This window comes from Pogona vitticeps, chromosome 2 (genome assembly GCF_051106095.1).
Source record: "Pogona vitticeps strain Pit_001003342236 chromosome 2, PviZW2.1, whole genome shotgun sequence".
Taxonomy (NCBI): Eukaryota; Metazoa; Chordata; class Lepidosauria; order Squamata; family Agamidae; genus Pogona; species Pogona vitticeps.
The window spans coordinates 143,447,729-143,458,902 of NC_135784.1; positions in this window are offsets into that span (position 1 = coordinate 143,447,729).

Sequence of the window (11,174 nt, forward strand, 5' to 3'; positions counted from 1 at the left end):
CACATGGTGAAACCCTTCTTTTTATATTTATGCACAAAATTTCAGCTTGTTTATAAGTCACACTGAATACTGTGAAGCATGCCTCCTGGCAAATGTGCTCTTCATCCTGAGACACAAACTTGATTCCTGCAAGCCGGTTAAAGGGCATTTGAAATTCTCTGTAATGGATGTGACTGGGGTTGGGGAGGGAGACTCACCGTATGATCTTAGAGATATTTACCAATAAGAACATTCTGTTGTATTTTGTGAGACTTCCATGTTAGGCACATGCAGAACTTCAGTCTTAGCCTGGCAACAAGAGATAGGCATGCTGCTGCCTGCATTTGTTTGAAATGTTCATTTTTGCAAGGAAATGCAAAACAAACGTAAGTCACCGCCACTTTGCCACAAAGAGTGTGGCAAATGTTGCTGCTGCCCCTCCTCGCTATCACTTTTGCTTTCTTGTTGTCCTTTTAATTAAAAAAAATTGGATGAGGTCTCTAGTGTTGGGATGGCTTGTCCTTTTCCAGTCTGGCACCTGGGATGAATGGAGGTGTAGGCCAGTCTATCTGGAGGGAGTTGTGAGCAAAGCTGGGAAAAGCCATGGGTAGATGGGAGAGGTGGACAGAAACCCCACCATTTTTTTTAAAAAAAAAAACACTTCACAAAACACGTACAAAATAACAGAGGTATTTGGAAGGGGATGGTTAGATTGTCACTCAATATTCACATCAAGTCCAAGATAACTTGCAGAACCGCATTCCATGTTGCAATCAAAATAGCAAAAGATGCATTATCTGGAAGAGGAATCACAAGTTAAAATATGGCACTTCTAATACAGGAAAATTATGAAGAATTCTAAAAGAATAACTTTGCAGAAAGACCCCCGGACTAAAAGCAGGGAATGAGGTGCAGCTGCATGATTATTCTATTCAAACCTAGTGTTGTGGGAGAGGCTTTAAGAAGGGTAAAACACTTTGTATGATAAGAAATAATTAGCCACAGTGATAAGCCAGGCTAGCCCTGGACATTGCGGGCTCTGTCTGGTGCCTCCTTGATGTCTCAAGAAAACTGTTTGTTTCTCTCTTTTCAAAAACAAACAAGAGGAAATTCAACTATGCAAAGAGACGGTCAGAACCTTCCATGTCAAAGAAGCTTTTGGTGCAAAAACTAGCTGTTTCTTCTTCTTCTAACTTTTAACTTGCTGCTTCTGACTTTCCTTAGGTTTCCATCAGCTGGAGTTCTCAATCTCCGCTGTAATGATGCCCAAAGACTGCCCATGGCAGCTAATGAGCGTGGAGACGGTCCAGAGGTCGGAAGAGGTTTCCAATAATGCTCACCCTTTGTGAGGGTCTAATACACCCCCTCCCCACTGGATGAGTTAAAACTAGCAACAGAATCCAGGGATCAGTGGCTCACATGCAAACCCACCCCCCCTCTGAAGAATTTTAGATCTATTGCTGCAGTGCCATACTGCCCTCTACTGTTGGCCTTTAATACTTGAAGTATGTTTTCAATTCATGCTGACAGCCACCAGTTGAATGTAACCAGCCCTTCTCTGATTTCTTCCTGCATGATCACACAAGTTCATGTCTTCTTGAGACAGGAGGAAGGGAGGAACTGTTCATAACTTGTATCCGCCAAATGATGAAACAGCTTCACCCCATTCTTCCATCCTTTCTCCGTCTTCTGTTCCACTTCTTTCCAATGGAGATAAAAATCGCATTCTAATTTATTAATTTTTTTAAAAAAATCAATCAAGCAGGAAATGTTATGCAATGGCTATAGGAGCAGAGGGAAGTATTTATATCAAGTCAGATATCAAGTTATTCTATATAGCCTTCCAGGGTTTTCCTTGATTTCAGACAGGAATTCCTTCTCTGGAATGCCCTGGTATTCCCTAATAATTGCCTATCTGGATAATAACTAGATTCAACTGTGCGTAGCTTCCAAGTTGGGGGAGGCTGATGTGTTTTTAGGGTGGTCTGATCAGGGTGATACGGTATTATTCTCTTACAGCCATACAGTAAGGTACTCTGGACAGAGTCTGGAGTGAAAGAGTGGAGAGGTAAAGCAAATCCTTCCAGGGTCTGGATGATTGGCGTTCATGGCTTGACATTTTTCAACAATTACTGCCCTTCCAAAAAAGTTAATTCTTTGCATGGATATTTTATTTTATGCAAAATCTGGCCGTCGCCTGACGGATGTTCATGCCTAGAAGATGCTAAACCCGTCATGGGCAGTGTCACACCTTTCTCTCTGCTACTGGTGACTAACCTCCCTTTGGACTGTCACTTGACTATTTAAGTAAAGGTTTCTCTAAATCACCACAGGAGTAACTGTGTTTTCTTTAATAAACTTCATCTATTTCATCTCTTCTTCTTTTTGCTGCCACCAACCTTCAGTTACCCCTATGTGTCTGTATTTGCCCCTTTATTCAGGCCCTTATAACATTCCCTACAAAGCCAGCCCTTGGATATAGAACTCAGCACCACTCAACCTGAATAGAACAAATAAGGTTTTAGTACAATAATTATGTTACAAGAATGTTGTTTATTCCTTAGCTATAAATACATTCAGCACAATCCCTGCCCCTATTACCTCTTCCCTACCTCGGTCTCTCTCAGACTGATCTTTCCAGCTTCTCTCTCAGATTCCAGAGTCCAAAACCACCCTCTCCCTGATTTCTCCACACCAGACATTCCTCTGTATCAGATTCAGGATTCCCTCACAGACATACACTCTGTTCCTTAGCTAGTTTTTCTCCCAGCCAATCAAAACCATTCTTACCAACCTTCGATGCTCCTCACTCACCCCCTCCCAACACATTCTTACCATACCATATAAACAATTCATTTCAACATGACCAGGCACCACAAGCAGCCTATCAGTAACTGACAGCACATCACATGGAGACAGGGTGGAATTGTTGGTTTCGAAAGAGTTTGCATGAGCCCTTCTTGGTCTGTCAGTATATGGGTGACATCATCTTCTTTGAGTCTTTGCTCTACCACAGAATGACTCCCTTGTTGTGTCTTCTTCCATTCTGTTCCATATTCAGTCATCTCACGTAGAGGGTCTGGCAAAGTTTTATCTCCTGGGAGTGGAGAAGAGAGTCCTGCTCAAGGTCATCCATTAATATTGAAGCAAAAGATATGACTAATGTCACTACCTCTCATTCCAGGGAACAGGGAGAAGACTTGGGGCACAGTGTGCAATACATAGCAGCCCGTTCTAGTTTATAGATGACATGGCTATTGCAGTGGAAGCTGGTGACTCCACTCAAAGTTTTAGTCTGAACTTCATAGGGAACTGTCCAAGGTGCCGAATATCTCCCAAATAGGTTCAGAATAGTGCACAGCACCTTCAAAAGTTCAGACCAAAGCCTGGAAGGGATTCACTACCCCCATGAAATCGGCATCACCAACTTCTACTATGCTCTTGACATGCTTTGATACACTCAGGACAATTATGGGACCCAATCCAATAGCAGCCTCCTCCAATGGAGGGTACACTCAGTGCCACCACATGGTTCTCTTTTGGCTCAGAGTCTAGCCAGGTTGTGGAAACAGCACACATCCTCTTGGATTTCTGGTGAGGCCTTGCACTGACCACGTCTGAGATTCCTAAGGAATGTGAAGCAATTATTTTGACCCTGCACCCCACTCCTTTCTCTCCCTCTCACCCATGTTCTCTGCCTCTAGTTTCCTTCTCAGTTTCTCTGGTGAGGGTGTTTTGTCACACAGTGGCTATTAATACGAAGGCTCTGTTTCTTCTCTCCAAATCTGACAGGATAACTATGAAATTCAAATGAATGATTCTTTTGATGCTCTTAGAGGCAGGGCAGGAAACCTGCCACCTTTGAGACATTGTTGGGCTGTTACTCTTATTATCCTTGACCACTTCTCATGCTGGCTTAGGATGACAGGAATTAGAATCCATCAGCATCCGGAGTACCATGTGTTTCTCACTTCACCTTAGTGTGTACAGAACTTCACAGGAGAAACAGAATTCACTGAGATAAACTGCACTCAGGTAATTGAGGGATTTAAAGCCCAAACTCAAAATTTCGAACAAGGCAAGGAAAAAGATGAGATCTCTTTTAACACCCTATATACTATGTGCTACATGTATATGTACCCTTAAGTACAGTCTTTCTAATAAACATGAAGTCAAATTCCTGATTACTTAACGTTTTTTAATAGCCTTCAAAGACAGTCCTAGATAAAGCATATTCTGGAGTTATAAAACACCAATTGAGGCCTGAGGAGACTAATAGGAGTGAGCAATCCTATATCATTAAAAGTTCTAGCAAGGAATACTGTACATTTGCTCAGAATGGTGTTGTTGACTAAACCTCTTTATTTAGGTGTTGTTGAAATTTTGCTTGACCTCTTCTTCTGCCTAACTACTGTTCCTTGTTTTGTTTGATTTACAACCTGACCTTCTTTAGAAGAACACTGGTTGGTTGCCAGCCTAGATAAAAGCATATTCTTTAAAACCACAAATTAGAGATCTCAACAAACAACTGCAATAGTAAAATCAGGAAGGGAAAGAAAAGGAACTAAATGAGGGGAGGGAATCATGTGGCCCCTGTACACAATCCAAAGGCAAAGAGGCAGCTATACTTAAAAATTGCAAATGCTAGTTTCCAGCACATAGGGCCTTCATCAGGATGAGCACCGGTGATCCATTGAAGCGACAATAAAAAAGCAAGGGTTCCAAAAATCATGGATAGGTGGTTTATGCCAGATTCAAAGTGATCCAATGCCATGCCAAGCCAGGAATGTTGGTTTCAAATTCCACTTCAGGCAATGCTGATCGAATTGTCCCAAACTCACAAAGCATTTAAAAATGATATTTAAATATTGTAGCAAAATTAAAATACGTTATAAAATGCAATAAAATCAGCAAAGGAAACAGACAGGTAAAATACTTGCTTATGCCCTGAAAGTTTGAAGAAACCTATTTTGGGAGGGGGAGAGAGGATCTAAGAGTCCTCTCCTTCCTCTGTGTCTGCCATCTACCTGTTCCTTAGGTTCCCCCCCCCCCCACGCTTCCTTTTGAGTAAATATTTCAGCTTGAGGAGGACTGAGATCACACAGGTTCGCCAGTCTCCTTGGTGTCCTTCTGGAATTGTACCTCAGCTCTTTTCACTTCTTAACTGTTTTGCTTTCATGGTTGCTGAGAGAAATGTGGAATGTGGGATGCAAATCAACATCACAGACTCAAGGAACACAGCAGAGCCTGGGTGTTTTGGTGCATTCCTCAAGAGGCTGTTTTTCTGAAACATCATGAAAGTCTCTTTATTTGAAATGGTACACCATGTTTGTTTACATGAGAATGGGAGGGGGGGGAAAATATCCTTCCAGTTCAGATCTTGGATATGATTCGCCTTGGAAACACACATGAGGGCAGCAATGCTGGCACATAGAGACAGGGTTTTGGAAATGTACTTTCTTTCTTTTTTTGACTACAACTCCCAGGATCCTTCATCCAGCAATAGTCATGCTGGCTAGGAATTTGGGGTTTTAAAGTCCTCCAAAGTAACATTTCTAGGCTCTGAATGAAGCATGATTACAGCTCTTTGCTGGAAGTCCCATTAAGTTAAATGGAAATTGTTCCCGTAAAAGTCAGGACAGGGCCCCTTAGAGCAAGAAGTTTTGGCTAATAACTCTTATCTCCAAAACAGAACCACCACCATCTTGATCCAGCCACAATTCACAAAGCCTCCCCTGCTATGCTATCATTTATTCAAACCAGAGTAGCTATATAGTTCCACATAACAGCCCAGTGTATGTTGAGGAACTCCATGGCATAAAGCTTGTTAATATACTTGTGATGGAAGAGTTGTTGCAGTAGACAGAGAGGACTAATTACAAAGATTGTGGAATATGAATGAAAAAAACTAACCCTGAAACAATTATAGGGCCTCACTCACACACACGTGAACTCACACAATCCATGGCCAGGTACAGTTAAAATATTGCCATGCCTCTGGGCAACTCAGAAGGATCCTGTGGAGAGGAAACTGGTTCCTAAATATAAGTTTGAGAAATTTATTCCTGAACAAAGATGTTGGTCTCCCCTAATATGTAGGTACTGGTAACTGAATTCTGAGGGGAAAAGATCCTGCCAGTGTGAAAGGAATTCATTTTTGTCTTACAAATCCTAGAACTAAGACAAGGACCAAAGACAAGTTCTAGGGCTGAAGTCCTCTCTAGAACAAACATGTTGTTTCTTGGCAACCTCTTGACATGGGGTACACATCCAAAAGTTCATGATGGCCACTAAAGAGGTTCTAATGGAACTGATGTCACTTCTTGCAGTCCTTCATTATGGGTGTACATATAGGCAGTCGTGATGATTCTATAGGCACTGTGTAGAATTTGAACACACACTCTTGAAGAACATTCCAGAATTTTTTTTTTCAGTTCAGCAGCACATTTTCTCCTGGCAAAGCTCCTGAGCAGCAACAGCCAAGTTCACTTTAAGGAAGATAATACAGTGCAGAAACACCACCGAAGCTTAGGCTTCAGCTCATAATAGACCACGATTGCCATCTTTTGAGCTCAGTTTTCCCACAGGAGGAGAAAGACATAAAACACCACATGGGGGCACTGTTTTCAAGTAGTCATGGGAGAACAATTCACCAGTTCTGTAGAACATTCCAGACATCAGTAAGCAGTTTTTCCATGGAGAGGACACATGCCCATGCATCCGAAACACTTAAAAGATCCACAGCCCTGAAAAGGGTCCTTATGTGCCTTTGTTTTTCTTCAAAATGTTTTCCTTACAAACAAGAGGATGGCACAATCGTTGGTTGAAGGCAACCGTTGTAGTGGTTGTTGGTTCATCTTGCAGTTTGGAACAAACCTGTTGGGAAGGTGTTGTAGAGCAGTGGTCCCCAACCTTGGGCCTCCAGATGTTCTTGGACTACAACTCCCAGAAGCCTTCACCACCACCTCTGCTGGCCAGGATTTCTGGGAGTTAAAGTCCAAGAACATCTGGAGGACCAAGGTTGGGGACCACTGTTGTAGAGGATACAGAGATGGTTTTGGCTGCCCAGAGCCAGCAGGTTCTACTGCAATTCAGCTTCCCTGGCTTCTGCCTGCCTGTTCATCGAGATCATAATCTGAAGCCCTCTTCCAGGAATCCTCACGGAAGATGTGATCCATGGTGATCCAGGGCAAACTTTTCACCAGGGTTAAGCCTTACTTGCATTACCGCTCACCCCTTATGACTCACTTGGTGCCCAGTCTTTTATCTTAGGCACTATTTAGTTTTTGGACTTTTGCTTAGTAATGAAGCCATTTATTAGAGTAAATTCAGGACACTTCTTGGTCAGCCGAGTTTAGCATCCCTTGTTCTGTCTAGCAGCAGCCTTTCCTGCCTCACCTAGAGAGGCCGAAGGTTTTCACACAAGACCTGTGGATTCCCACCAAGCCACACACATTTCATGGTTGCCTTTTCCAAGCAGAGTTCATCTGATTCAAGGGGAAAAAAATACACAAGAGCCTTGTAGCATCCTATAAGAAAAACATATTTATTACAAATGAGCATTAGCCATTGAAAGGGGGGCTTTCACAAGTTGTAGCCCATTTTATTAGACGTTTGGAAAATTATCGAGAATTTCTGGTATATTTACTATATACATGGTTGAGGGTGGGGGGAAGTTAAATGTAGAAAGTGCAGACCATGAGGATTACATCATCATCATCATCATCACTACCCACTGAGAAAACTATTGCCAATAAGCTGAAATCCAGGTCCTAAACAATGCATGCTGTGTAATTACCTTGGTTTAATTTTTGTTGCAGGTTTTTAGACTGCTATAATATTGTGGTTTTTATATTGATCTTGTAATTATTTCAGTTTAGGTTGTAACGACCTTTAGACTGTAATCACCTATAGGTGGTAACATGAGATACAAACTTATTCATTAAGAAGTTAAGTGGCCATTTACCTAGCAAATGTGTACAGTGACAGAATGGCTGGGCAACTTACAAATATTTGAGGACCATACAGTCCCCCACCCCCATGCCCATGGAACTTGCAGAACACAGCCGCTTTTCTACCCTAGCTACCCCGCCAAAAAAAAAATTCTTTTAAAAATTCTTTTTTTAAAAAATTGGAAAAGCCCTCCCCCACCCTCTAGTGGCTAATTTTTTAAATTGCAATTTTGGGGGCTGGGGGACAGGAGTGTTGGACGTGACATGACCAAATTGCCCCCCCATACATCCAAGCCAAAATGGGATATTTTGAGTGTGAACGCTGCATTTAGGCTCTTCGGAGGCCACAGGGAGCCTGTGGTCCACACTTGGCCCACTTCTGATCAAAAGGGTTTTGTAACCTGGGCTAGCTAGGCTGCTGTTGACAAGGAGAAAGCTACCATTTACTCTAGAATTTGTTATGGAATCCAATTGTTTATATAAGTTGCAAAATCTGGCTGGGATCCAAAAAGCTACTTTAGGCTCTCCTAAGGGCTTTGAATACACTCAGTGGGATTTTCTTCACTCCTTCAACAACCATCCCCACCCTATAGCTGGATTGCAGATCTTTGTGATGTGTGTTCAGGCCTAAGGTGTGTGCGTGGGATTACTCGCACAGATACTGATGACAGCATGCAAACAGTCCTGAAGTGTTGCAAATCAAAGATGAGAGAAAGTGCAATAACTAACTGTACTGTCTCCCAGTGTGTTTTGAAATCTGCTTACCGACAGTGAAGAGACTTATAGTTCAGCAATGGGTAAGGCGGCTGCTCAGCAATGAGGCAGATGCTTTGAATGTGGCAGGTGCCAGGTTCAAACTTTGCCATCTGTAGGTAGAACTGGCAACAACTCCTGTTGGAAACTCTGCCTGTCAGCCAAGATGAGCCAAGATCTGACTCTGTATAAGACAGATTCCTATGCTTATCAATCTGAGCATACCTGATCAGATCTGGATTCAGAAGCTAAAGAGGATCAGGCCTGGTTGGTATATGGATGGGAAATCCCCAGGTAGGGCAAGGAAAGAACCCTGCCTCAAAACAGGGAACGTTGCTACCAGTTAGAGTTGACAATATAGGGCCGCTGCTCTCACACAATATGGCAGCTTCCTATGTTCCTGTGAGAGACCGATATTGATGTATTCTAGCGGTTGGTTCCCATGTGCAAATATCCTGGGAAATAGGTTGACATTATCATTTCTGGCCACCATGTGTCTTTTAATGGGCAGTTCTTAACTATCACTTGTCACCCTAATTCTACATTTGTGCAAGAATGTTGTAAATATGAAGTTGCCCTTAGATTTTGCACTGCTACGTTGTGCGCTTCATCTGCATTTCGAAAGAGGCGGCAATTTTGCCAGCAGTTCTCATGAATCAGGGATCTCATGTGGGAAACATAGAAATGGGAGTCAGATTGTCAGCTGTACACATTCTTCCTGCACCAGCCAGAAACGACTGGGCTCATTCCGTTAGTCAATCATGGAGAAAAATAGAGATACACATGTACACAGAATTCCCCACAAACAATGGGAAGCTGAAACCACATGGAAGATAAAGAATGGATGGACTGTGTAAACTTTTAGGATCTCCCCAGAATAGAAAAAGACTAAAAATTACCTGTGCGTTAGGATTAAAAGGTGTCACTGGTACTTTGGGAGAAGAAGGAAAACAGACTATAGGATACAGTCAGAGAAGAATTTCATATTACACCTCAGTGTGAGATATTTGCCTCCAAATTTAAGATTACAGTGGACCCTTGACTTACAGACGGCTTGACTTACAGACTTTTTGAGTTACAGACTTCTCTGGCCGCAAAATTTAGGTTTGACTTGCAGACTGAGATTTGACTTACAGACCAGAAAAAACCCGAAATGGAACAAAAATGGCCTGTTACGGGATTAATCGGTTTTCAATGCACTGTAGGTCAATGGAGACTTGACCTACAGACTTTTTGACTTGAGAACCGCCTTCCAATACGGATTAAGTTCTCAAGTCAAGCCCCCACTGTACAGTTCAGTGTGGAGAAATTGCCATATTATATGTTACAGCTAGATGCCAGCAAGAGGGTTGTTTAGATACTATGAGATGTCTAATGAGTGGTTTAGTATTGCCAGTACCTGCTGTCCCCAGCAGTTTCCCTAGCAGAGCAGAGATTTGAACCTATCTCCTGCATTCCGGTCTGAACGCTGACCACTACACCATGCTGCCTCTTGCCATCATGTTTAGCTTGGAAGAATGTTTAAATGACTGCAGCAGGTGTTTCTTCACATGGGTGACACTCAAGAGCTTGGGGGAGTTACTTGTCCAAGATGCTCCACATGCATCACGTAGACAAGGCCCTAAAGTTTTTCTGTCTTCTATTATTTTTCAGTTTTGGACAGCATGGCAGCAGGTGGTTATAAAACACTAGTTGCACCAACCCTTTTCTAAATAAGGCAGAGTCTCCTCGGGCATGGGTAGGGATCTTGTGGTCCTTCAGAAGTGGTTGAAATACACCCTAACCATTGGCTGCAGTGTCTGGGCCTGACAGGGATAGCAGTTCAGTGACATCTGGAGGACTGCATTTTCGTCACCTTTGGTCTCCTAACTTCTGAGAAACTTTGTACATGCTGTTATCCATGGGACAAACCAACTGGAGGTCCCTGTGCCAACGTCAGTGCCCCATGGAGTATCTGCTTGACTAGAGAGGAAGCAGTGCTCCAAAGGACAGAATGTGCAAGTCAATGGGAAGAAGTCTCCCACACCTGTTCTCCTCACTGGCCTGGTACCAAAGCTCGTTACGAAAAAGGGTACCATGCAATTCACACATGCCTGTACATGACTTGCTTTCCAGCTACTTCATGACTCAAGAGCTGAAAGTGTGAACTCATGCCTTGTGCCTGAGGGTATGTGACCTCTATCAATTCCTATCTGTGGCATTTGAGCAGTGACTCAACTCATCCATGGAAGTAACTGGGATTCTAAATAAACAAATTAAAAACAGTTTTATTAAACTACTTTAGAGAAGAGGTGATTTATTTGGTTTTTAAGTTCAACCCACCCACCCACCTAGAATGCTCCAAAAAGGAAATCAAAACCAAGAAAATCCTTAGGTTTGCAGTCCAAATAAACAATTTACCACTTAATGCAGGAGTCATGATCATGACTGTGTAAACCAGAGTATGGTAAATAATAGACCAACAGTGAGTTACTGGCCAATTGTTAGCAA